The sequence below is a fragment of the Aulonocara stuartgranti genome (genome assembly GCF_965226115.1).
Source record: "Aulonocara stuartgranti genome assembly, chromosome: 22".
NCBI classification, from domain to species: Eukaryota; Metazoa; Chordata; class Actinopteri; order Cichliformes; family Cichlidae; genus Aulonocara; species Aulonocara stuartgranti.
In genome coordinates, this window is record NC_138957.1 from 14413725 (window position 1) to 14440420 (window position 26696).

Below are 26696 nucleotides of genomic sequence, written 5' to 3' on the forward strand. Positions count from 1 at the left end.
TCATTTTTCGAATAAACTACGGCTTATATGCATTTACCCTGTGTGGCTTCTTGCATTTATAAAGACTAAAAGCAAAAGTGATTTGACTGAAAGTGCATAAGTGCATAAATCAGTGGATGGTTCAAAAAGCATGCTTCAGTATTGGAATCATGCCATTTGTGATGCAAATTATAACAGAGAGAACTAATGACTGGTTACAAATAGCAGATTAGTGTCGTCCATAAATAGCATGGTGTTTGAATTGATAAAAATGCATTAAGGATGAAACTTTACCAGCATATTTGTGTGCCCAAAAGTAACCAAAGCCAAAAATGGATAGGCCATATAAGCAGGGAATGATATAATAGCAGATCAGAAAACAACAAAATCGAAACACCACACACAAAAACAAACATCCTATTATTAGTTTTGTTGTAGTTTAGTTAGGTACTAACTAAACACAATTATCATATTCATCATTATGAAAAACAGCGAGGGAAATGATCATTTGACCTTTTGCTGAATTTGTAAGCTTGCTCATGTACAAAGAAATGAATAGTCTCTAATTTTATGCTAGTTTCATTTGAATGGAGAGACAGAATATCAACCAAAAATCCAGAAAAAAACACATTAAATAAAAGTTATTTCACTCAGTGACTTGGAAATCAGTATATAAGTATTTGATCTCCAAACAATACATGATTTAGCAACTTGGTGGAGAAACTCTTGTGGTGAGCCCAGTGGTAAGATGTTTCTTGTAGCTGGTCATCAGGTTTGCAAACATCTCAGGAGGATTTTGGTTCACTTCTCTTTACATAACCAATTTTTATACTACTGAGGTCTGGAGACTAGCTAGGCCACTCCATAACCTTAATGCTTAGTGCTTCTTCTTTAGCCACTCTTTTGTTGCCTTGGCGGTATGTTTTGGGTCATTGTCGTGGAAAACCCATCCATGACCCATCTTCAGCGCTTTGGCTGAGGTAAGGAGACTCTCATCCTCCAAACGTGGTGGGTCACACTGATTCCAAACAGCTTTCATCAGACCACGGTACTTTCTCCCAAGCCTTCTCTGGCTCATTTATGGTCACTGGCAAACTTAAGACGGGCCTGTGCTTGTGCCTTCTTGAGCAAGGAGACCTTAAAGGGGCGGCAGGATTTCAGTCTATTAGTGTAGTGTGTTACCAATGGTGTTCTTGGCGACTGTGGTCCCCGCTGCGCTAAGATCATTAACAAGCTCCTCTTGTGTAGTTTTGGCTGATCCACCACCTTTCTTGTTATCATCCTCATTAGGCAATATCTTGCATGGAGCTTCAGACCGAGAGCATTTGATGATCATTTTATATTTCTTCCATTTCTGAATAATGGCACCAGCACTTGTCACCTTCTCAATAAGCTTCTTGTGAATCGTCCTGCAGCCTGGCGTCAGTCTACGATCTTGTCGTTGATGTCCGTTGACAGCTCTTTGGTTTCCCACATGGTGGTGGAGAGGCTGAAATTGAAGACAATATTCTGAACTGATGCACTTCATATATATATAATGAGTTGGATCAGGATGGTATCTTTATCTGTAATTGATTGATTAGAATCTGTGTATACATATATTTTGTCTCTCTCCATTAAAAATGAAACTACCATAACAATGAGAGACTGTTCATTTCGTTATAAGTGAGCAGGGGACCAAAACATTATTTCTCCCACTCTACAATAACAGTTTAGCTAGCTTAGTTTCTTCACTGAGTAACAGATACAGTAGACTAGTATCTAAAAATATATAACTTCAAAGGTCCAATTCATTAACATTTAGTTATTTTTCACATGCATGAGTATCTGTAACATGAAAAATAATTAAGTTATAAAATGTGCTGTTGTCAACAATGCTAGAGTTCACTGTGCACAGTTTCTCTTTTTCAGTGCAGTACATTTATATGCCAGCACCATCGACAACATTATCACTCTGCCACCCGACTCCCTTTCTGTCCTCTCTCCATCTCTTTCTCTCTCTCTCCATGTTTTCCAGCTTGGCCCATGCAGCATCCTGGCTCGCCTGGCCAAAGATAGTTCCCTTCTTTCTCTGTGACTGCCTGGCTGCTCTGCTCTAGGCCCCGAGGCTCTTTCTTGTGCAACTGGCTGGGCATTGCTCCACATGACATGTCCATTTGCAAGACAAGCCCGTCCCCTACTTGTAAAAACAGCAGCCCCCTAACCACAGTGCTGTGACAGACACAACAAAGGCAAGGAAGGAGGAAGTTTTGTTTGTTTTTAAGAGATATTGTTACCATAAAAGCAGGAAGATGAGATGATAGTGTAAAAGAAATGACAGAAAACGATAAAAATAAAGAAAAAGTTAAAAAGCAACGTGACTGCATTAATTTGTAGCCAGTGTGAGGTTTTGTTTTTCTGTAAAATCCCTTGAATCCACTGCCCTTTCTAGAGTTTATGGCTAAAGCGCCTCATCACATTCAGGAGTGTTTACAGCTCTCTGGCCTGAGGGACAACTTATGCATTAATATGCCGCTAGGGAGGCGTGACATGTATTTGCAGCCTATTCCCTCAACTGCTTGCATCGAGACCAACCGCTAAAACATCCAATGCACTGCACAACAACCAAGGGAGAGACGAGGGAAGGAGAGGAGAGGATGCGTTGTCAAGGTAACTAACACGGAAGTCAGACAGACGGAGAAATTGAATACGGTATGCACTTTTACAGCGCTGAGGATTTGGCAGTTTAGAGGCGTATAAATGTGCTGTCATAATGTTTCCCAGTGATTTAAATTCTAGCTCTGCTAGGACATTTCACTGTGGCATTGACCTGTCATTGGACACGTTATAAAGAGGAAACATTTAACTGTGTCCTCTAAAGCATTTGATTGCAGCTTACGACCTGTATCAAGCATCACAGAAGACCCTTAAATCACACAACAAATCACCGAGGTCTGAAGGACAACCAGGCTGTGTGCCTGTTTTTATCGTAAACATTAAGGTAAGAGGGGAAATGAGAATCGCAGTTATATACGGAAAAACACCGGGGTCACCGTGTTTCAGATGAGTTGTTGTTACTCTGTAGACCTAATCATTTCCTGATATTTTTTTACTGCATTGTAACTCAGATTAGGTCATCTGTTTGTGTTCATGTCACACTGTAGAAAAAGTGGGAAAAAGTGAAAGCAGGAATCCTAGCAAATGCTTGTACTTGTAAAAAGCAAAGGCGAGCCTTTATCGAGGCTGAGTCACTGTTCCAGCATCTTCAGTTTTTAACCTTTTTAAATGTCTTCTGGTAAGTCTTTTGCAGCATGGTTATGTTTAGAAAAATGTTATGTTTTGGTACACAGACCTTCCCCAGGGAATAAAACCATCAGTCCATGAACACACTCAATCTTCCACCTAAGGGTGCGTGGAAAATTCTACCAGTGAAACTCTACCAATAGGACAAGTCTTCAAAACCTGGACAGACGAAAGAGCCCCTTCAACACCACAAGGAGAATAAATTGCAGCATCAAACATCAATTTAAATTCTTTCTTATAACCTTTATTTGCCTTTGAAGATGCAATTATGTCATCTAAGTTCTTATTTAAGGCAGGATATTTAGTGGCCCATAACTTATAAATCCAGAAAGCTTCCCTTTGATTAAGACTTCTCAATCTGTCACTTCTTTGTATTGATAGAGGAAAGTCAAGGTAGTTTCTTGCCATGGGGAAATTAATGTTACCTGTATGTATGCAATATTTGTGTTCTGCTAATGTGCAGAATTCTTACAGCGTGGTACTAAAACTCACAATCCACCTCAGTGGCATTGGAGGAAAAGTTAGGAGATCTTTAATACCATCAGGTTCATCCTCTACAGATATCTGCACAAAATTATGCAGCATTCCATCCACAGGTTAATTAAAATAGGTGGACTGAATAATAGCCCAGTACTCACTCAGCCACACTTGCTTACATTAGCTTGACCATCTCACATTAAACATAACACAGGTCAAAGTCGCACCCCTCTCTCGAGGCTGTTTAAAATGCAGATGGGAAAACAATAGGCACCTGTGACGTGAAGGCAAAGGGCCAAATTCCCTGCGAGTACCAGAGGCACTGGCACTACGAATTCCCTAATATGAAATGTAAAACGGCGCGTTTAGAATTCTCCTGACCAACAACAGCTTCATTCAATGAGACGCATTTTGTGGAACAGCGCGCGACACCCGACTCATCCTCTTTTCCTTTCTGGAGCTTTAATATCTGTGACTTTAATGGAATTCAGAGTTGATTTCCTTTTTTCATGCAATCCACTTTTAGAACACTAATATCTTTAGGAGAACAACTATTACAGCTTTAATGAGTATACTCGTTTTAAGTGATTTAACTTTGGCACTGGGTTATTTTTAAAGTTGGCAATTTCATGTTGATTTAACGTTGTGGCGGCGGTGATTTGGGAGCAATAACAGAAAAATACAGCGGGAACAAAGCTAGGACGCGATGCTATTATGGTGTTTTGTGTTTACTTAAAAAAGAAAAACAAATGTTTGAAGGTTAAGCATAGAAGTCTATGAGACGCATACAACACGCTGACTAAATCTAAGCTGAAAGATGAACGTCACTGTGTCTAGGCACAAGTCAATACGTAGAGATCACATCAAGGAAAAGAGCAAAAATCACAGCAAGAAGGAAAATATGCAAAAATTCAAGTGTTTTCTGGCAGTCAGACTCACACAGCAAAATCCTAGATGGAGGTAGAAGATGGTGACTGGAGCTCCCGGAGTCTGGTCAGTGGTGGTGGAGAGTAAGCAGATGGCTGATGGAGATTTTAAATGAGGCACCCAGGACAAGAGATGGGGGATCGTGGATGCCTGGAAGTGGCCTGAAAGCCAGAGCGATTGCAGACAAGGTAACAAGGTATAAGTGACACTGACACTTTGACAGAGCCGAATTTGACAGCGTGGGAAAAAAAGAAGTGGTGAAGAAAAAAGGCTGGCACAAAGAGGAATACAAATTAAAACCAATTTGTTTGCGGCACTTCATTTCCTAACATCAGGGTTGTAGCCGTCGCATTGAAATGTAATTATTATGTGATTGCAATGTTCAAAATTTGGTGTTTAATCTGGATTCATGTTGTGTTGTCGCCACCTACTGGTGGGCCTGAGTGTGGCGCTTTGTGGTGCGCATGCTTTGGGGTGAGGCTCAATTAAGCGCACGTGTCACCAGAGACTGAAGGCTCGAGCCAGAAAGAGAATGCTAGCCTGTGCAAAGGGTGGAAATATAGACGATATGGACTACAATTGCTCATGAATGTTCAGTAGAAAGGCGCACACGGTATGTTGGTGCATTTACTTTGTGTGTATGTTTTATTTGAGTTGTAATTTTTGTTCTGCTGATGTAATATCCGTGTTTTTCATTGATCATTTCACCATAGTTTTTCACGGTGTTTGCTGGTGAAAAGAAGATTAAAATACTGGCTGAACATCAGTTGGAGCATGGCCCTTTATTCTACTTCGAACATGAAAAACCTTCAGGAGCAGTTACAGTGAAAAACGTGGCCTGTTATGGAGCAAGCAGCCAGAGCCCTGCACGCCATTCTTCCAAGACGGCAGCCCACGTGGAAGAGTAGACTGTGAGTTCTTACATCAGCGAAACGTTTGAACTGCATAAAGAGATCTAAGAAAAGGCCAAAAAGAAAATTGTATGGTGTAGATATTGTACATTTGTTCATTTATTGAAAGTTTATTACTGTGCTGTTTGATATTTAAGGTAGTGTACTCTGGGTAAGTTTCCTTTTATTGTCCTAAGTTGTTGGTTCAAAACATTGTAATGGAGCAGAGTACACAAGAAACTCATATCCTTGAGCAAATACTTATAGCCTTAGAAGATGAAAAGGCACAGTTAGAAAAGAAATTAGAAACTGAACTTGAAGATGCAGAAAGAGAAGAAGTTGAAGCACGCATAGGAGAAATTTATGGAGACCTTGAAATACACAAAATAGGGCTGCCTCAGCCATCATCTAAACCTGACGCAGAGGTGAGACGGACAGACCGTCAAAGGCAACTAACAGAAAAAATGCGTGAGTTTAAACAGACAGAGATAACAAGCAAAGAAAGAAAGTTTATGTCAACATATTTAAACTTTAAGGCAGAAATTCAGCTCACTAGGTCCAAACTTAAAGAAGAATGTTCTAAAGCAGAATTAGCTGAAATGATCAAGTCAGTAGAAAAATGTGAGTTAGACCTACAGCAAGATTATGTGGCTTTACGTGCACTGACTACACCATCTCAAGATATGAGAAGAAAGATGGATAGCTGTACTTCAGTTTCTGCTGAGATGATGATACTTCTGAAAAGGCGTTACGCAGATGTTGACAAAGAGTTTGATGCAGGAGCTGTAAAAGAATCACTCCTTCAGTTACTCCAAAGAGAAGGTGCAGAATCAATTTATGGCTCAACTGTGTCTAGAGCTGGAAGAAATAGCCAGCACAGCCATAGTCAGCAAGGAAGTCATGTATCTGCAAGGAAAGCAGAGGCAGCAGCACGACTGGCATCAAAGCAAGCTGAAATAAACAGAGAAATGGAAATATCTGCCCGGAGAAAGGAGATATTAGCTCAACAAGAGCAATTGAAAATGTTGGAAAATCAAAGAGATCTTGAGGTCATTCAGGCAGAATACAATGTATATGCTGAAGAGGAATCAAAAATGAATGCTGAAATAAGAAATTGTGAAGTAAGGAGTACTTTGTCTTTCAGTCAGCTTCCTAAACCACTTAACAGTCCCCCATGCACCCAAGTTCCTCAGAGCACTGCACCTCCTCACTCTGAAGGTAAATTCATCCTGACCTCACAAAGTGTTCACGCCCCTCACTATGATACTCAAGTGGTGCCAAAAGAAAGTGAGCTCTCTCTGGTGCAGGCATTAAAAGAGTCCTTAGTAATGTCTAGACTCCCAGTGCCAGAGCCGTTTACATTTACAGGAGACCCACTTAAATTTGTTGAGTGGAGCACTTGCTTTAAGGCGCTTATCGAGACTAGCTGCACAGATTCAGCCCATAAGCTGTTCTACTTGAAGAAGTACATTGGTGGAGAAGCTCTCTGTGTTTTAGAAGGGACATTTTATCGAAGTGACGAGGAAGCTTACAAACAAGCTTGAGATGCTCTGAACAAACGCTATGGACACCCATTTGTAGTTCAAAGAGCCTTTAGGGGAAAACTAAGCCGTTGGCCAAAGATTGGTCCAAAGGAGTCACTTAAATTGAGAGAGTTTAGTGATTTCCTCATTTCTTGTAAGAATGCTATGCCTCACGTCCAAGGCCTCAAGGTTTTAGATGATTGTGAAGAAAATCAAAAAATATTGCTGAAACTTCCTGACTGGGCCACAACCCGCTGTAATTGTTATGTCACAAAATTACTGGATGAAGAAAAGGCATATCCAGGGTTTGCAGAATTTGAGGACTTTGTGGCTGAAGAGGCGCGTATAGCATGTAATCCTGTTTCTTCTCTGTTTGCCTTAAAAAACACATTTGAAAAACCTGAGAAAGAACAAAAACGTCTGAAGGCCAGTGTCCTGGTGACATCAGCAAATGGGTCTAAAGATGTGAAGAACACAACTCCAGTTCAGAGCCAAAGAAAATCAAAACCCAACCCTTCCTCAACTCAGAACAAACGGAAACTTGAATGTATCTGCTGCAAGCAAAATCATTTTATCTATAAATGTGCAAAGTTTACAGCAATGCCGCTTGAAGAAAAGAAACAGTTTATTAGGGACAACAATATGTGCTTTGCTTGTCTGCGAGTCGGCCACATTTCCAAAAACTGTCGACAGAGAGCAACATGTAATGTCTGCAGACGAAGCCACCCTTCTCCTCTCCATGAAGATCCTCCACTGGGAAATGAACCTGAACCACCATCAGAAGAGGAGAATGCAGCCACCGTATCGTGCAGTGTGAGAGTGGGCAACAATGATTGCACTTCAATGATCGTTCCAGTGTGGCTTTCTTCATCAGCGAAGAATCAAGAGACATTGGTTTATGCTCTGCTAGACACCCAAAGCAGCAACACATTTATTGACCAAGATATTTGTGAAAAGATACAGGCAAGCAGGGAACCAGTGAAGCTAAAGCTGACAACAATGACTGACAGGTGTTCGATTGTACCTAGTCAAAGAGTGGATGGACTGAGGGTAAGAGGGTACAACTCAGAAAAGTACATTGACTTGCCACCAACCTACACTCAAGAGTACATTCCATTGGAGAAACACACTATTCCAACTCGAGAGACAGCAAAGAAGTGGCCCCATCTACTTAGCATTGCAAATGAAATGCCAGATCTCTTGGACTGTCCTATAGCTCTTCTCATCGGTTACGACTGTGCAAGAGCACTAAAGCCAAGGGAAGTCATACCAGGAAATGATTATGATCCCTATGCAATAAAGACAGACTTAGGATGGAGTATCGTGGGAGCCATTAAGCCATGGAAAAGTTCAATGGGAGCAGCAGGGATCTGTCATCGTGTCACAGTAAAGGAGCTGCCATCTGTCACACCTGCTTCTGTGATTAAAGCACTTGAAATTGACTTTCTGGACACAAACCATAAAGAAGGGAGTGTATCTCAAGAGGACATTCAGTTTCTAGAGATGCTGAATGAGAACATTCACTACAATGAGGAAGGCCATTTAGAAATGCCTCTGCCTTTTAGAGAACGCCCACAGCTTCCAAATAACAAGCAGCTTGCAATGTTTCGCTTGAAACGTTTAAAAGGAAAAATGGATAAGGACCCAAAGTACAAAGAAGACTACATCAAGTTCATGAATAGTGTCTTTAAAGATGGTGATGCAGAGGAAGCAGATGGCACATCAGGTAGTAACACATGGTACATTCCGCACCATGGCGTGTATCATCCCAGGAAGCCAGAGAAAATTCGAGTTGTTTTCGACTGCTCTGCTAAACACGAAGGCATCTCTTTAAATGACCACCTACTCACAGGCCCAGACTTGATTAATGCTCTGGCAGGGGTTTTGTGCAGATTTCGAGAGCATCAAATAGCAATTATGTGTGATGTGGAAAAAATGTTTCATCGCTTTCATGTCAACCCAGAGGATCGAGACTTCTTAAGGTTTCTGTGGTGGAAGGACGGGAATACAGATACTGAGCCTAAGGAGTATCGCATGCGAGTGCACATTTTTGGAGCGGCATCATCACCGGGATGTGCTAACTATGGCATGAAGTATCTCGCCAGGGAACAAAAAAAGGACTACCCGCTGGCAGCCAGATTCATTCACAAAAACTTTTATGTGGATGACGGGCTAATCAGCATTGATTCAGTCAGGGAAGCCAAGCAGCTGGTCTGTGAAGCACAAGAGGTCTGTGCAAAAGGGAAACTGCGCTTGCACAAATTTGCATGCAACAACAAGGAGGTCATGAGCATTATCCCAGAAACAGAACGAGCCAGCAAGACCAAAGATGTAAACCTGAACTACTCTGTAATTCAAATGCAAAGTGTGCTGGGAGTAAAGTGGAACATAGAGGCTGACGTGTTCTCATTCAGTGTAGCCCTCAAAGAAAGGCCAGCCACACGCCGAGGAATTCTAGCAACAGTTGCTAGTGTGTATGACCCGTTAGGTTTTCTCTCACCCTACATTTTGACAGGAAAACAAGTACTCCAGGAAATGTGCAAGCGCGGAGTGGGATGGGATGATCCTATTCCCCCGGCACTAGAGACCAAATGGAAAGCATGGCTCGGTGACTTGGAGAATCTAAAAAGGATTGAAATACCAAGATGCCTTGTTCCTGAGAACTTTGGCAAGGTCAAAAAAATTGAGCTGCATCATTTTTCGGATGCCAGCAGCAGTGGCTATGGACAATGTTCATACATCAGGATTGTTGCTGATAAGAACGTGCATTGTGCACTGGTCATGGGTAAAGCCAGAGTGGCACCCACAAGAATAATCACTATCCCACGCCTTGAGCTCACTGCAGCTGCAGTTTCTGCAGCTGTAAGTAACTTCCTCAGGGCAGAGCTCGAGCGGAAAATTGACGAGGAGTTTTTCTGGACAGATTCTAAAGTGACGCTTGGATACATAAAAAATGATGCTCGTCGCTTTCATGTCTTTGTGGCAAATCGAGTTCAGAAAATAAGAGACTCTACTGATCCGAAGCAATGGTTTTACATTGAATCTGATCAAAATCCAGCTGATCACGCGTCTAGGGGCCTCAAGGTGGCAGATCTGCTAAGCTCGAATTGGCTCACTGGACCTAAATTCCTATGGGAAAGGGAAATTGTCACAAACCAACATTCCCCTGATCTTCTTGTTGGGGACCCAGAAGTAAAGGTCCTGAAAACAAATGCCCTTGAAGAAAACAGCTTTCTTGAGAGGTTCTCAAGATTTTCCAATTGGGATACAGCTCTTAACGTTGTGGCAAGAATTAAAAGACTTGCAAGGAGAGATAACTCAGGACCCATTAGTGTAAAAGAAAGACAAATGGCTGCTTTTGTACTCCTCCAGGCAGCACAGAGGGAAGCCTTTAAAGAAGAGCTCAAATGGTTCAGTCAAAACTCAGCTGGACTACCAAAAACTCATAAAATGTATCAACTTGATCCTATTTTGGTTAGGGTTGGAGGAAGGTTGAGAAAATCCTCAGCATCATTTGCATTGAATCATCCAGTAATCCTTCCAAAGGAAGGCATTGTCACACAACTCGTTCTTGACCACTGTCACAAGAAAACGCAACACCAAGGCCGAGGCCAAACTCTGAACAAACTCAGGGAAAGTGGCTATTGGATCATAGGTGGCAGTAAGGTAGTGGCCAAATACATTAAAGGGTGTGTCAATTGTAGAAAAGTGCGTGGGCCAGCTGAAGAACAACGCATGGCTGACTTGCCATTTGACAGAGTGGATCCTTCGCCCCCATTCACCTACACTGGAGTTGATGTTTTCGGTCCCTTCTACACGAAACAAGGTCGAAAGGAATGGAAGAGGTATGGCCTATTGTTTACGTGTTTAAGCTCGAGAGCCGCGCACATTGAGATGTTGGAGGATCTCTCCACTGACGCATTTATAAACGCTTTAAGATGCTTCATAGCAATCAGAGGCACAGTCAGACAGATTCGTTCTGACCAAGGGACAAATTTTGTCGGAGCTAAGAACGAGTTCAAGAAGGGTCTGTTGGAATTAGACAAGGAGATGATTTCTACTTATCTCGCTAAAAACCAGTGTGACTTTCAAATGAATGTTCCTGAAGCTAGTCACAGAGGAGGCATTTGGGAATGACAGATCCGCACTGTTAGGAATGTCATGAGTTCTGTCCTAGCCCAAGCCACAGGGAGGTTGGATGACACCTCATTGAGAACTTTCTTCTATGAGGCCATGTCAATTTTGAACCATCGTCCACTCACTACTGATACAATCAACGACCCCAACAGTGCTGAGCCTTTGACGCCTAATCATTTGCTCACAATGAAAGAGTCTGTGCCACTTCCGCCTCCTGGTAGATTTGTAAGAGAAGATTTGTACGCCAGGAAGAGGTGGCGGAGGGTGCAATATTTAACAGAGTTGTTCTGGAGCAGGTGGCGCAAGGAATACCTAACCAGCATTAGTTTAAGACAACGATGGCATACTCCTAAACAAAATGTACAGGTTGGAGATGTAGTGATTTTAAAGGAGGACAATATTCCAAGAAATGAGTGGAAATTGGCAAGGGTGGTTGAAGCCAATGAAGATGATGATGGTTTAGTGCGGACGGTTAAGATCCAAATAGGGCAAAAGGATCTGGGAAAAAAAGGTGAACGTTTGAAACAAGTCTCTTTTCTTGAGAGACCAGTTCAGAAACTAGTGGTACTAGTTAAAAGGTCTAAACTACAGTGAAGTAGTACAAGGGTTAAGAACACAAACATAATATGTGATCTATAAGTTTATTTAAGAAGTGTTTTTTTTGTAACATAAGTTGATGTTTGATTGTCAATTTATTAAAAATTACAGGATTTAATTTTGTTTAACACATGTAAATAGAAATCCTTTGTAATTTTGGTGGCAGTGTAGCCGTCGCATTGAAATGTAATTATTATGTGATTGCAATGTTCAAAATTTGGTGTTTAATCTGGATTCATGTTGTGTTGTCGCCACCTACTGGTGGGCCTGAGTGTGGCGCTTTGTGGTGCGCATGCTTTGGGGTGAGGCTCAATTAAGCGCACGTGTCACCAGAGACTGAAGGCTCGAGCCAGAAAGAGAATGCTAGCCTGTGCAAAGGGTGGAAATATAGACGATATGGACTACAATTGCTCATGAATGTTCAGTAGAAAGGCGCACACGGTATGTTGGTGCATTTACTTTGTGTGTATGTTTTATTTGAGTTGTAATTTTTGTTCTGCTGATGTAATATCCGTGTTTTTCATTGATCATTTCACCATAGTTTTTCACGGTGTTTGCTGGTGAAAAGAAGATTAAAATACTGGCTGAACATCAGTTGGAGCATGGCCCTTTATTCTACTTCGAACATGAAAAACCTTCAGGAGCAGTTACAAGGGTTTTGGCTGGTTAAGGCAAACTGTGGCGTTTTAAGTGGACTGTTAAATGAGCTAATCTCATTCACCAGAGTTCTCTAGCAGTCTATTGTACGCACTAACGCTACAGACCTGCTGAGAACCCAAATGTTACGTCAACCTGCTGGGCTCCAGCTCATAGAGAAGTGTTTAATTGGTTTCTCTAGTGTGATTCCTGTAGTCGAAGGCTGGGACACTCCTTTTTATTTCAGTTTTGAATTACAAAAGGAACCTGAAAATCATCCTGCTGTGGCAGAGACGGGATGACGTCCCTGCTGACATTGGCATGGAAAGCTGGAGCTGGTTGGCGTGCAGTACTGGACAGAATATTGGCCTAGAAAGGAAAACAAATATACATTTTTGGAAAGGCATAAAAATATCAAACCTTTGTCACATTGCTTTTTATGTCTCTGACTTTGAGCGTGACAAAAGATAGTATGATGTGTATCTTTACTTGCGGTGCTCAAAAAGTGCAACTACACCCACACAAACACATGCTTTTCCTTCATAATATATTATAACTGACTCTGTACACTGCATTGGTGATAGTGATAATACTGACACGAGATTGCTGTGATGCTCAATATACCAAGCAGGTGGAGAGGCACAGGCATAGCAGCAGCAGCAGTAGCATTCGTGTTTGAGAGATCACATTAATGGCAACTCTTCAAGGTTTGACAGTCATTCTCTGCTGTAGTGGGTGAACAGCCTGCAGGTCCTCGGAGCCAGATACAGTTATAAAGCTGCAGATTTAAACTCTAAAGCGGAGGAGCTTATGCGTCTTTATGCTTTGCTATTTGCATCTTCGCATGTGTCCAGCGTGTTTATAATCGGGATAATCCCACAATTGTCTCATGCATTCTATATTCTTCTGAATGGGAAAGAATTAAGAAAAGAAAACATGGCGTGTAATGCTAATCTCATACTACAGATGAGTCATGATCTCCTCACGACAAGCCGTGTCTTCAGAGAGAAGTCCTTTTCCTTGTAAGCTGAGTGGCCTATTGTGTTTCCTTAATAAACTAATGTCGAGCTCCAATTTCTGCTCTAATAGATTTGCTGATGAAGCAGGACCACCACCAGCTGCTGCAGGACTCGCAGTATAGAGCCAAGAGCAGAGGCGGGCTGCTGGGGTTGGCTGGGTGGGGAGGGGGTGGGGTGAAAAATTTTGTGCAGACTAGGCACAGAGATCTGTATGACAGTGTAAATCACTGTAAAGACATAATCATGTGGTGGACTAAGCACAGTCTTACCATCTCAGCTTTTTGTAGACATTTGCACTACTGCAGCTGGATTCCCTTTATGCACTGTTATTCAGCTTACAATATTGTGCTAAAGTCTTGTGCCGCCACTCAGTTATTTTATATTACATGTGAAAACACACAGAATATGCATGATATGTACAAATGTACATGGTGGATTTGATATGACCAGCTTTATACCTCAGTCTGAACACTCTTGGCCAAACTTTCTTTTGATTTCTCTAAGCACTCTTTAGGAATAGTTGTCCAGACTTCCTGAAAGCTTGTCTCTGTCGAGATGATCCCACCCTGGTTCAATAGTGTTGAGGTCTGGGCTCCTGGGAGGCCAATCCATGACCGACAGTGTTCTATTGTGTGTTTTTCCATCTGGGTATGTTCATTTGAAAATCAAAATTGTTGCCAATCAGAAGCTTTCCAGATGGTACTGGGTGGTGGATCAAAACTCCTTCTGCTCATAATTCCATCAATTTTAACAGGATTCCCAACATCACTGACTGAAAGGCAGCCTCAAACCATGACAGGTTTATGTATATGTTTATGACAGTTTGCACCAAATATTTGGATTCATCACTCCATAAGACCACAGGAGAAGATTACCAACCACTTGTTTTCAGTCTGGTTCTCCTTTTCTCCCTGTTTCCCTTCCCCAATAATGGCTGCTTGACAGCCACCCTTCCACTTTAGATGTAGCTTCAGTGAATATTAGATGGATCAGCTGTAAGCTTATATGGATTTAAGCCTTAAAGTTGGAAGGGTTGCATGCTTAGTTCCATGGCAACTGAGAAGAATGAAACCATTTCATGAGATCTGTGTTTGTAACTAAATGTTCCATAACAAATACTTCAATGAACCAGATGATTCAATATCTGTTGGAGGTACTTTTCAAATTCTGCATACACATGCATTTCAGCTGGAGCACATCAAATAATTACTATTATAATTCCTTCTGCTCGCTTATTGATCCAATAACCAAGTTTGCCTTTAAAAAATAGCCCTGTTTTTGTGGACAAATAGGGCCCAGCAGTAAACTCTGCTTTCAGTTTCCATGGCATCTGCAGGTCAGTGAAAAATGTGTTTCTAATAGATTATTTGAGCTAACTAATTAAAAGGCTGTTTAAATGCATATCAATGCATGCTGACATTTAGTTGAGTGCAAATCTCCGACTAAACTGTTGGAACTCTTGGCATCACGGTTAAAATAGGAGCCAGGATTTGAGAAGAAAGACTACATGAAACTCATGCAGGTCTCTATCAGTACTGCTTTGAAATAAATGAATGTAGGAGCAGAAATCTTAAAAGTGCCACAGCACAATTTCAGCTTTTACTGCAATAAGTTTTTATTGGTTAAATTATTATGCGACTATAAAAATAATTCAGACTTTATGTATACTGGAAAAGCACAATATAAAATAGGAGTATTTCATTACTATGCCCAAGACATTTAAATGTTCTCTAAACTTGCAACATGATCGATCACGCCGTGCTGACTGTCAAAAAATACCACGCGTATTCTTGGTCTCAGCTGCGATGTTTAGTCATTTGCACGTGAATAAAAAACAGTTTTTCTTTTTTGTTGGGCACAATTATTTGACCATGAACAGCCTGTGCTTTTCTTAACATTTGAAAGATTAATGAAGTCCTTCGAACAAGTTTCTTTTGGTCTGGGAGTAGAATCTAATAAGAACAGATCCTCCATTTATCACAACATTAATCACTTTGGTACAAATTAATGTCAGCACAGGTGCTGTGTTTTGCATTTGCCGAAGGTATCACCAAAGTATCTGCTTGAATTTCAGGAGTTGGGCATTCATGTGGAAAAAAGAACATTTTTCTGCTCATGACTATTTTAATTGTATTTCTCTGAATCACTGGATAGTCTGCATGTTGTTTTAGAGTTTGAAGATAATGACTGGGGGCATTTTTAAATGAAGAGACTTTGTTCAGACGGCACTAATGCACGCTTGTCTTTGAAAATTTGCAGTGATTCATCCGTTATACACAAAGGTTATAGAATAAGGCATGTTTTTTAAAGTCTTAATGGATCGGTGGAAGATATTTTCCGGAAGCAAATGGGAAGATTTCGTAAAGATGGTAAAAATGTAACTCGCCTCACTTTTTGAACTTTTATGTTTGTTACTTTTAAGTCACAGGAGGACACATTCTGTCATCTGCCATTTTGAGTACATGTTCACAAGTACAGCTGCATGCAGTATACTATGGTGTACTCACTCAAAAAAGTGAGCTACACTTCTGTCTTCAGGTGTTTCAGTGGGAAATCTATTTAATTCAGTTCAATTTTATTTATATAGCACCAAGTGACAACAAACATCTCAATGCACTTTTTACTGTAAGTTAAAGACCCCAAAATAATACAGAGAAAACCCCTACAATCAGACAACCCCCTATGAGCAAGCAATTGGCAACAGCAGAAAGGAAAAACACCCGTTGAACAGGAAGAAACCTCCAGGAAGAAGGAATCATGATCATAAGGACTCACAAATGTCAGGAAATTCCTGGAGAGTAAAAAGTCCTAGCATCTGATTTGTTTCTAAATGCTGGTGCTGGTTAGGTCATAGGCTCTGCAAAGATTCACTAGACACAATTAGTCTAGCAAAAAAAGAAAGTTCAACAGAATCCATTTTTTCCTAGCCACAAAGAAGTCGCTGCCCTGTTTTTACTCTGGTGTGACTGAGCACCAATTTCACAGTACAGATGACTGTACTGCTTGTTTTCAGTATGATTACTTCTAATGTTAACCCAGAAAGAACGAAGCTTTCAGCATTGACTCAGTCTTTTAACTACAGTTTTCAAATTCTCATATCAACGTAACTGTAGCTGCCAAATATTTTGGGTGGCCTTTTGAAAAATTCTTAATCGGATGCACTCAGATATAAAAGTTTTATATATCACACAAAGCTGTGTGAACTGTAAAAGACATAATAATGGTGCTGTGCAAAATTCATGTTTGGATTGCAAATAAAAATCAGTTCTCCCAGTTGGGATGGGTCAGGAATGGGGTTGCAACACAGGGGAAGGAGAGGCAAGGAGATGAAGCAATCTATTCCTGTTTTGTTGTGGGCCGGTTTGACTTGGCACCGTGAGGCTCTTTGAGTGGGATCAAATATTATTTCAACTCACTCCCCCAGGGGTGAGACCGGGTCCCCGAACACAACCTGCTTTTATCTCAGGCCCCTCTTCAAGGCTCCGAGCCCTACCTAGGAGAACAGAGGTGTGACAAGGAGGTAAAGTAGGGACTGAGGAATCTAGTGTACTAGTATGTTGTCTGTATAGTGGTGGTAGTATTTATGTAGTATATTTGCTTCAGTGGTAGCTTTATTTGAAGGTGAGGAAGAGGCCGTGCATTCATTTCTGTATGAAAAGGAGAGAGATTTGCAGGCTATATAATGAAAAATTTAGCATGAAATTACATGCACACAAGCTCAAACAGCACATGCACTGTAATATAAGAAACCATGCACGCACAGTACAGAGTTGAAAAATGTCAGAATTTCAGGCGAAATGCTGCTTTTACGTTTTTTTATTCTTTTGTTTGAAAGCCCAGAAACCACATGGTGTTGAAATGATACATCAGCATGAACACAGTCATTAACTGACTATTTCACCTGTCTAGCGCAGCTGCTGTGGGCACTAACCTTAAAGATACCCTGTGGAGTTTATGAACACTAACAGCACTTTGGAGCAGTGCTTTGATTAGTGGTTCCCCATTTTGTGTGTAACTTTTGTGCTCAAACAAAAATGAACAAACCCATCTATGTTTATATGGGCAGCTCCAATAAGACTTTAGTATGTTTATTAAAAATCCCTTTAAATGTAAAAAATGACAAAGAGTTTAAAGGGTCATTTAAATACAAAGTTCTACTGCATTTCTTTTATGTGGAGCAACAAAATAAAGCATACGAGGCAAAAACAGAGTTTGGACAATTCACTGTTGTATCTCTCTCCTGCACACACTGACGATAGGCTGAACCAGGGGTGGGCAATTCCAGGCCTCGAGGGCCGGTGTCCTGCAGGTTTTAGATCTCACCTTGGGTCAACACACCTGAATCACATGATTAGTTCGTTACCAGGCCTCTGGAGAACCTGAAGACATGTTGAGGAGCTAATTTATCCATTTAAATCAGCTGTGTTGGTTCAAGGACACATCTAAAACCTTCAGGGACACCGGCCCTCGAGGCCTGGAGTTGTCCACCCCTGCCGCTGAACCATGATTTGCTTATCTGGATTCATCACTTTGTAAGACCTGTTGCCACTGATTTTTAGTCCAGCTGTTGGGTAATTCGGAATACCTTCCAGTTCCCCTTCCTTGTTTTCTTGACAGTAACCCTTCCACAGAGGCTAATTCTGATGAGGCTTCAGTGAACAGTAGATGGAACAACTGTAGGCCCAGATGCATCTGTCAGATCCTGTATCAGGTCTTTGGATATTTTATTTCCCTATTTCTTAACATGGCTTTCAGATATAGTTAAGCTGCTGTAGATAGCTTTTTTTAGGCCTGTCACTTCCTCTTTTGTCCTCCACTTGTCAAGTTTCCTAATGTTCTAAGGGCACAGCACACCAGTCTGAGATATGCCAAGTTTCTGGCTCATGGTTCTTTGGAAATCACCTTGTTGGTGGAAAAATATAATTTCCACATATGTGGCATTTTTAATAAATTTAACTAAAGAAATCACAGGAAATTATGTGTTACTAGTTACTAGCAAATAGGCTAAAGACACAAAGAGAGTTTAAATCTGGGGCTTTGCTAAGTAACTTATATGCAGAAAAAACACTGCTTCTTCCCTTGAGTTATAGGTGCCTTTTTTATGGCTGAATGATTTACAGCTCAGTGTTACATGGCTTAGGAAACAAACAAACCACATATATGTTCACATTTAGGCAATAAAAATAAGATATTATGTGCAAACTTGAGCATTGGCAGTTTATACTTAGACAAAGCTAGCTTATCTGTTTAAGCTAAGCTAGCTTAAACTAGTGTATGAATAAATCTGACATTTTCTTGTCTTTCTAACAAAAGTAACCTATACACACAGCCTAAACATTAAGTTTCCCGTTTGAGAGTAATTTCTTAGCTCACAGTCCAACCGAAAAGACTTATATCACCTTAGCTAGCAGAGCAACTATCTCCAACACACACAGCAAGCTTGCTGAAAAGAATGACTTAAGTGCAGGTGGGAGGCATGGGGGAGGCTCATTTGGACTCCTCATGACTGACCGCGATTGAACAATTGGCATTCGAGAGGCTGGCATGGCTGTCTCATTACCCCTGTAACCAGAGGTGTGTGTGTGTGTGGGCACATCATGATTCCTCACCTTCCCATTCCTGTCAATGTATCTCCTACACCCTGTCCTCTGACAAACAACCTAGAGGTTTACAGCCACCTGCACAGCCCGTGTTCTTTTTTTGGCGTTCTGGCCTTTCGGTTCGACACGAGAGGGTTAAGGCGCCGTTAAAGATATAACAGGTCGCATGTGTTGCATTATTGGGTGTCTCGGCATGCAAGGGAGGCCGCGGTGGATTGCATTAGCCTAAGCTTGCCACTAAATTATGCCAGTGTTTCGAGAAGCCCTTGGCAGTGCGTGGAGAGGCAATTTATTCTGACTAAATGTAGGTTGCCGTGATATGTGAGGAGTGCTTTGTGGAGAGAGCTTGGTTGAGCCAAAAGAAGCTTCAATGAGTCCTTTACCTCAGCTCTGAATAAATCACCCTCAAAGTGTCAAAGACCACTTGTGTTTTATCCCAGTCTGTATGATGGAGACGGAAACACTCAATGGATTAGCATGGCTAGAATTTGGATGAGGGACAGCAAGGGCATCTCATATGGACAGCTATCTGAAACCATTGTGGAAATGCAATCTCAAAGGAGAAGTCTGGCAGTGCCATCAGTGCCGAAGAACCATGCCAAAACTGAAATGCTGGCATTACAAAGCATTCAGGGATCTGATCCATAACAGCACAGATGAGAATAAGCTGTGTAGTCAAACCTCACGAAAAGAGATGTCCAAGCAGGTTATTAGCAGCTTTAACTTGGTTTTAAGTTTTGGACAGCTGTTTTTATGCTGAAATTCATCAGCTTTGCCCCTATATCCTCAAGAAAACTTTCATGATTATTTTCAGCTTTGCTCCGTTTTACTTATCAGGGCTTTTGTCCACTCTACCCTCTGTTTTAATCTGTCAGTCTGCTCCTTTCTCACTGTCCTCTCTGAGCAGCATGGCACCAGAGCCTGTGGGACAGAACCATCTGTCAGCCACAGAGGAGGGACAGCTAGACATGCTACCGCCATTACAGCGATGGATTTCTACTGTTCCCTGTCTCAGGACGAAAACGCCTTCCTCGCATGCCAGGCACACTCTCTCTTTGTTGTAGAGCCAAAAATGTGACATGTTATTCCACTCGCAGGTTCATTCTGCATACAGCATCCCCAAGTTACCTCACACTGTCACTTTGCCCAAATTTTTCAAAGTTCCAGAGATGTTCATTGTTTTACATCTCAAAAGTATTTGTTTTTGCTTGGTTTTTTACTTCGCTTGTCAATCTTGGTCCTTTTTGCACCCCATTTCCTCTCGCGCTCACTCGGAGTTTCTCACTGCAGAGCTAAAATAGCCCGAGGCTGTGTCCACCAGGGATATTTTTCTGTTTTTCACAGCTATTGTGTAAACATTCTTGTATAAATTATACCACTTGCCAAAAGAAAAAAAATATATTAGTTAACCTTTGATTCCAAAAGCTTGGAAATTTCATTAAACGGGTAAAATGAGAGGGACAAGATTTCCCTTAAGTAACCTGCAAATACCGAATCCACATTGATCACAATGCGCTATAATACAAAAACAATGCTTTAGTCCTCATTCAACAAGTACAGAAACAGAGTCGGGAACAGTAAGGTATAACAGTACTGATTTTATATCCTCATACACAGTGGAAACCCAAGCTGCAGATCTATACAAGTGTACAAAATGCACAATAAGGATCTCCCAAAATAAACCATGCAAACTTACGCCATATTTACTTTTACGGGAACAGTGTTGTATATTGCATTTATTCATTTTGGGTAAAAAAAAAATAGTGCAAAGTGCAGACTTTTGTTATTTGGTCTGCTGAAAGCCATTTAATATATCTGACATATTTTGAGTTTTAAAATATATTTTTTACATTTATGTGGATAGAGTACGTGTGTAATATTCATTTCATTGTTGAGTAAAATTTGAGTAAGTGTTCAGGAAGAAATATCAAGTGAAACAAGTTTTTGATCACAAGTTTTTTTTCTGCTACCCAGGTATGTTTAAAAACGTGTTATCAAAATGACTTGATAGTTTTATTTAATTGTGTAATGCTTATTACTTCTTTAAGATTCAATAATTATATTTTAGAATTAAAAATATCATTTATAATAAAGACCTCGTGCAATACTGATGAATTATCCATTACAGAAACATTAAAAAATGATTGACGTAATTACCAGTACTTTTAATTTAAGGCAGCTGTGGCATAAACTTTACACTGAGTAGTGATCTAATAAATGTGTTAAGCACTGTACATTGAATTTTCTAACCTATAAACTTGTTGGCCTTCATAAAACATTAGCTGATATTTGTGGAACATAACTCATGTGTTGGCTACATATATGTTTGCCTGTGTAACAGGTAGGATCATGCATTGTGTCAAAATACCACTACAGACCAAGATCCTCACATTGTCTGTTGGTTATTTTTGCAGTAATGATGACACTAGGACTATAGAAACATTTATGTCAACGTGCACACAGGCACACAGTTCAGTAGCTGACTAACCTAGCTTGCAGCATAGCCTTTGTGCCATTGCTCACTGAGCAGAAGTAATGATAGTGTAGTTTCACAAATAGTACCATTTCACAAATATCTTTGCCTCTAACTCCGTTAAGCACATACAATATACATTTACATGAAGATGAAATGGTAATTAAAAAGAACAGTGTCTTAAAGTAATCAACACACAGTTAAGTCAATTAAACAACCTACATGTGTATTCTTCTTCTGGCCTGTATATTGTTTCAGGGCCTGGTTCATGATGCAAAGGAAGGCCCTACACCACCACCTCCTTCTGATAAAATCCACCTAATTAATATCGTTGTGCATTCTGCAGATGTCACTTAAAGACAATAGCTTTTAAAAATTAATGATCTCTAAGTAAGTTCAAGTGCCTTTCATCATATGCAGCATATCATGAGTGCTAGCGAAGAGAGCAGATCATATTGTTTCTGTCTTTTAACAGTTCCTAAAGTATAAGTCAGGTTACAAATTAAATAGTTTTTAATACAGTGGGGCAAAAAAGTATTTAGTCAGCCACCGATTGTGCAAGTTCCCCCACCTAAAATGATGACAGAGGTCAGTAATTTGCACCAGAGGTACACTTCAACTGTGAGAGACAGAATGTGAAAAAAAAATCCATGAATCCACATGGTAGGATTTGTAAAGAATTTATTCGTAAATCAGGGTGGAAAATAAGTATTTGGTCAATAACAAAAATACAACTCAATACTTTGTAACATAACCTTTGTTGGCAATAACAGAGGTCAAACGTTTACTATAGGTCTTTACCAGGTTTGCACACACAGTAGCTGGTATTTTGGCCCATTCCTCCATGCAGATCTTCTCGAGAGCAGTGATGTTTTGGGGCTGTCGCCGAGCAACACGGACTTTCAACTCCCGCCACAGATTTTCTATGGGGTTGAGGTCTGGAGACTGGCTAGGCCACTCCAGGACTTTCAAATGCTTCTTACGGAGCCACTCCTTTGTTGCCCGGGCGGTGTGTTTTGGATCATTGTCATGTTGGAAGACCCAGCCTCGTTTCATCTTCAAAGTTCTCACTGATGGAAGGAGGTTTTGGCTCAAAATCTCACGATACATGGCCCCATTCATTCTGTCCTTAACACGGATCAGTCGTCCTGTCCCCTTGGCAGAAAAACAGCCCCATAGCATGATGTTTCCACCCCCATGCTTCACAGTAGGTATGGTGTTCTTGGGATGCAACTCAGTATTCTTCTTCCTCTAAACACGACGAGTTGAGTTTATACCAAAAAGTTCTACTTTGGTTTCATCTGACCACATGACATTCTCCCAATCCTCTGCTGTATCATCCATGTGCTCTCTGGCAAACTTCAGACGGGCCTGGACATGCACTGGCTTCAGCAGCGGAACACGTCTGGCACTGCTGGATTTGATTCCCTGCCGTTGTAGTGTGTTACTGATGGTAACCTTTGTTACTTTGGTCCCAGCTCTCTGCAGGTCTTTCACCAGGTCCCCCCGTGTGGTTCTGGGATCTTTGCTCACCGTTCTCATGATCATTTTGACCCCACGGGATGAGATCTTGCGTGGAGCCCCAGATCGAGGGAGATTATCAGTGGTCTTGTATGTCTTCCATTTTCTGATGATTGCTCCCACAGTTGATTTTTTCACACCAAGCTGCTTGCCTATTGTAGATTCACTCTTCCCAGTCTGGTGCAGGTCTACAATACTTTTCCTGGTGTCCTTCGAAAGCTCTTTGGTCTTGGCCATGGCGGAGTTTGGAGTCTGACTGTTTGAGGCTGTGGACAGGTGTCTTTTATACAGATGATGAGCTCAAACAGGTGCCATTCATACAGGTAACGAGTGGGGGACAGAAAAGCTTCGTACAGAAGACGTTACAGGTCAGTGAGAGCCAGAGATTTTCCTTGTTTGAGGTGACCAAATACTTATTTTCCACCCTAATTGTGTGGATGCCTTAATAGGCATCCACACTATTGAGTTCCTCTTGGGACTTCCGTACACTTTTTGGCACTTAACTACTTCCACAATTTTCAGCCGATTTTCACCGTTCAAATTTTAAAATATTCTGCTATTTCTGCTAATTCCTGCTATGTCTTTTGGTATTTTTCACTATTATACTTTTTAAAATATTAAGCTTAATTTGTCCCATTGAAATGAATGGGAAACTTCTGCAATTCTGCTAAAATTTGCTTGTTTCTGAAACTTAACTACTTCCTCATATTTTCACGTAGAACAACCATTCAAACTTTAAAATGTTCTCAAATTATTGGGCTATTCAGGTATGATTCAGCTTTTTCAAATCTTTTACCGTTTTACCTTTATGCCTCTTAAAGTTTTCAGTTGCAAAATTGTGATTTTTCACAAAATACATGCGTTGTTATGGTTGCTATGCACTTGGCTTCCAGTGTGCCACTGAAGGTTTTGCAGTCTTCTCTTCATGTCCGAACAACTTCTTGCTACTTGCTCAATCTTCACTCAACTTCCACAAATTATACATCAAAACATAGGTATTTTTGCTGGGTTTCCGAAAATGTCACTATCATTGTTGTGGTATTCATAGAACTTTTGCAAATCTCCTCAGACCAACACAATGTCGGAAAACTCTCCATATAAAGTCAATGGAGAGTTTGTTCAAAATCACCGCTGCATTTCTGTAATGAGAGGCATATTCGAATCGTCATATCTCCTTAACGAAGCAAAGTTAAGACATGAGGCTTGTCCCGGTATATCTTCAGACACTCGTGACGCTCACAATTCAAGAATTTCTTTCTCACGAATTACCGTTCTGAAATGAGTTGGACTTGTTTGAGGGTAGGAAATTCGTCCGTCGCTCAGATTTCTTCAAATTTCAAACCCTGGAAATGAACCACTTTTTTCTCTCGTCATAACTTTTTGTTGGATTTCCACAGAGACCTGAAAATTTCCATGACTGTTCACCAAAGCCTGCTGTCTCTTACGGTGAAAGAATGATATCGATACTCCAAATAGATTTCGAGTTACAAAGCGTTGTTTGAGGGCAAGTCAAGCCAGTTTTTGCTTCGCTCTACTCAGTTATGGTGCATTAGAAGTCAAATATCTTTAATAATTCACATTTTAATGATAAATTGTCAACACTGGAAGATTCCCCCATCTCTTCTGAACAAAACGGTGTAAGAATGACCGCTCTAGCCCCTACGGTTAGGAAATTATGGTCATTTGTTTGAGGGGAGTCGTCATTATGAGAAATAGGCTGCAATAATCCTGTGCCTCTCTGTGCTGCGTGTGTAAATAGATGCACCTGTTTTGGCGGGAAAAAGTACACAGGCTCTCTGATTGGTGGATTCAAATTCAGCAGCTCCCAGGCTGACCTAGAAACTTACTTCTCTCTCCCTGTGCATTTTTTTGCTGATTTTTTCATTTAACAAGTATATTTGAGGGACCCTCAGCATGTTCAGCATTTTTTCAGCTGTCCATTTTGCTTTTCCAATTTTTCTGTTTAACTTATTACTATTGTGTTAAATCATACTATTTCTGCTATTTTATAAGATTTGTGCAAAATATAGTATTTCTGCCAAATATAGTATTTCTGATTATTTATAGTTTTTCTACTAAATCATAGTACAGTATTTCTGCTTTTTATAGGATTTGTGCTAAAACATAGTATTTCTACTAAATGTAGTATTTATGCTTAATCATACTATTTCTGCTTTTCATAGAATTTGTGCCTAATATAGTATTTCTGCTAAATTACAGTATTTATGCTTTTTATACTATTTGTGCTAAAACATAGTATTTCTACTAAATGTAGTATTTATGCTTAATCATACTATTTCTGCTTTTTATAGGATTTGTGCCTAATATAGTATTTCTGCTTTTTATAGGATTTTTGCTCAAACATAGTATTTCTACTAAATGTAGTGTTTATGCTTAATCATACTATTTCTGCTTTTTATAGGATTTGTGCTTAATATAGTATTTCTGCTAAATTATAGTATTTCTGCTTTTTATAGTATTTGTGCTCAAACATAGTATTTCTACTAAATGTAGTGTTTATGCTTAATCATACTATTTCTGCTTTTTATAGGATTTGTGCTTAATATAGTATTTCTGCTAAATTATAGTATTTCTGCTAAATTATAGTATTTGTGCTAAAACATAGTATTTCTACTAAATGTAGTATTTATGCTTAATCATAGTATTTCTATATATTTCTGCCAGGTCCCCAGGCAGCCAATCCTCTGTGAGGACTGAGACATTCAAATTTTCAAATCAGGGCCTGCACGGCTTCCCAGCCAATCATATATGTGTCCTGAGGCATTCAAATTTGCATATTGGGGAATTCGTGGCTTCTAAGTCAACAAGTCATCCATGTCATATATCTCTAAAAATTCATATTTTAATGATAAATTGTCAACACTTGAAGATTCCCCCATCTCTTCTGAACAAAACGGTGTAAGAATGACCGCTCTAGCCCCTACGGTTAGGAAATTATGGTCATTTGTTTGAGGGGAGTCGTCATTATGAGAAATAGACTGCAATCCGGTTGTTCAGTGATGACGCGACGAATCCTACTTCCGGATCTAAAGTAGTCTGCGTTTAATATGGCATTTGTGTTGTTAACATGTTTAATGTTATGTATTTTCTTCTATTTGATCTCAAAAAGCTCCTAAAACAGTCAGCGATCACTGTTGACCTCCCTCAGCTTTTATTACCGCTAATCATTTATTTAAGCTCAGTTTTTAAAACCTTAGGATGTAACTACAGCCCAGCCCATGCAGCAGTATATGAATGACTAACCTCGTATTGTGGATGGATTATCTCAGTTGTTCTCCTGGCTGAAGTTTGGTCCGTTTACAGCATCCTGCCATGCAATTACATTTGTTCCTGACCACCGAGAACACTCACGGTAACTTTTATCAAGTGGAAAAAAAGTTAGCTTGTTTATATTATGCTAACATAGCTGTGTCGCTAGCGGTCACGTAGCACATCATTATATACCAGCTAGCCAAACTTCAGTAACCCTACAAACGTCACTGCTGTTTAGCTTTCTGTCTTCATTTATGTTGGAAGTGATAACAGAGCTGTACGTTTTAATTTGTTTCCAAAACCCTGCAGTCAGGACATGCTATATTGTATTTAGATAGAAGCTAGCGAGCTAACTCCCTGCT

At 40.4% G+C, this 26696-nt stretch overlaps 1 long non-coding RNA gene across 1 annotated transcript; it reads right to left on the minus strand.

Annotated features, from left to right (window-relative positions):
* Positions 1 to 4515: 4515 nt before the first annotated feature.
* On the minus strand, positions 4516 to 26374 carry LOC309699314. Its single transcript, XR_014274303.1, has 3 exons — positions 26326 to 26374; positions 12716 to 12817; positions 4516 to 4826 (listed from the first exon to the last, which is right to left on the minus strand). It is a non-coding gene; the product is annotated as an uncharacterized lncRNA (long non-coding RNA).
* Between the last annotated feature and the right edge of the window lie 322 nt (positions 26375 to 26696).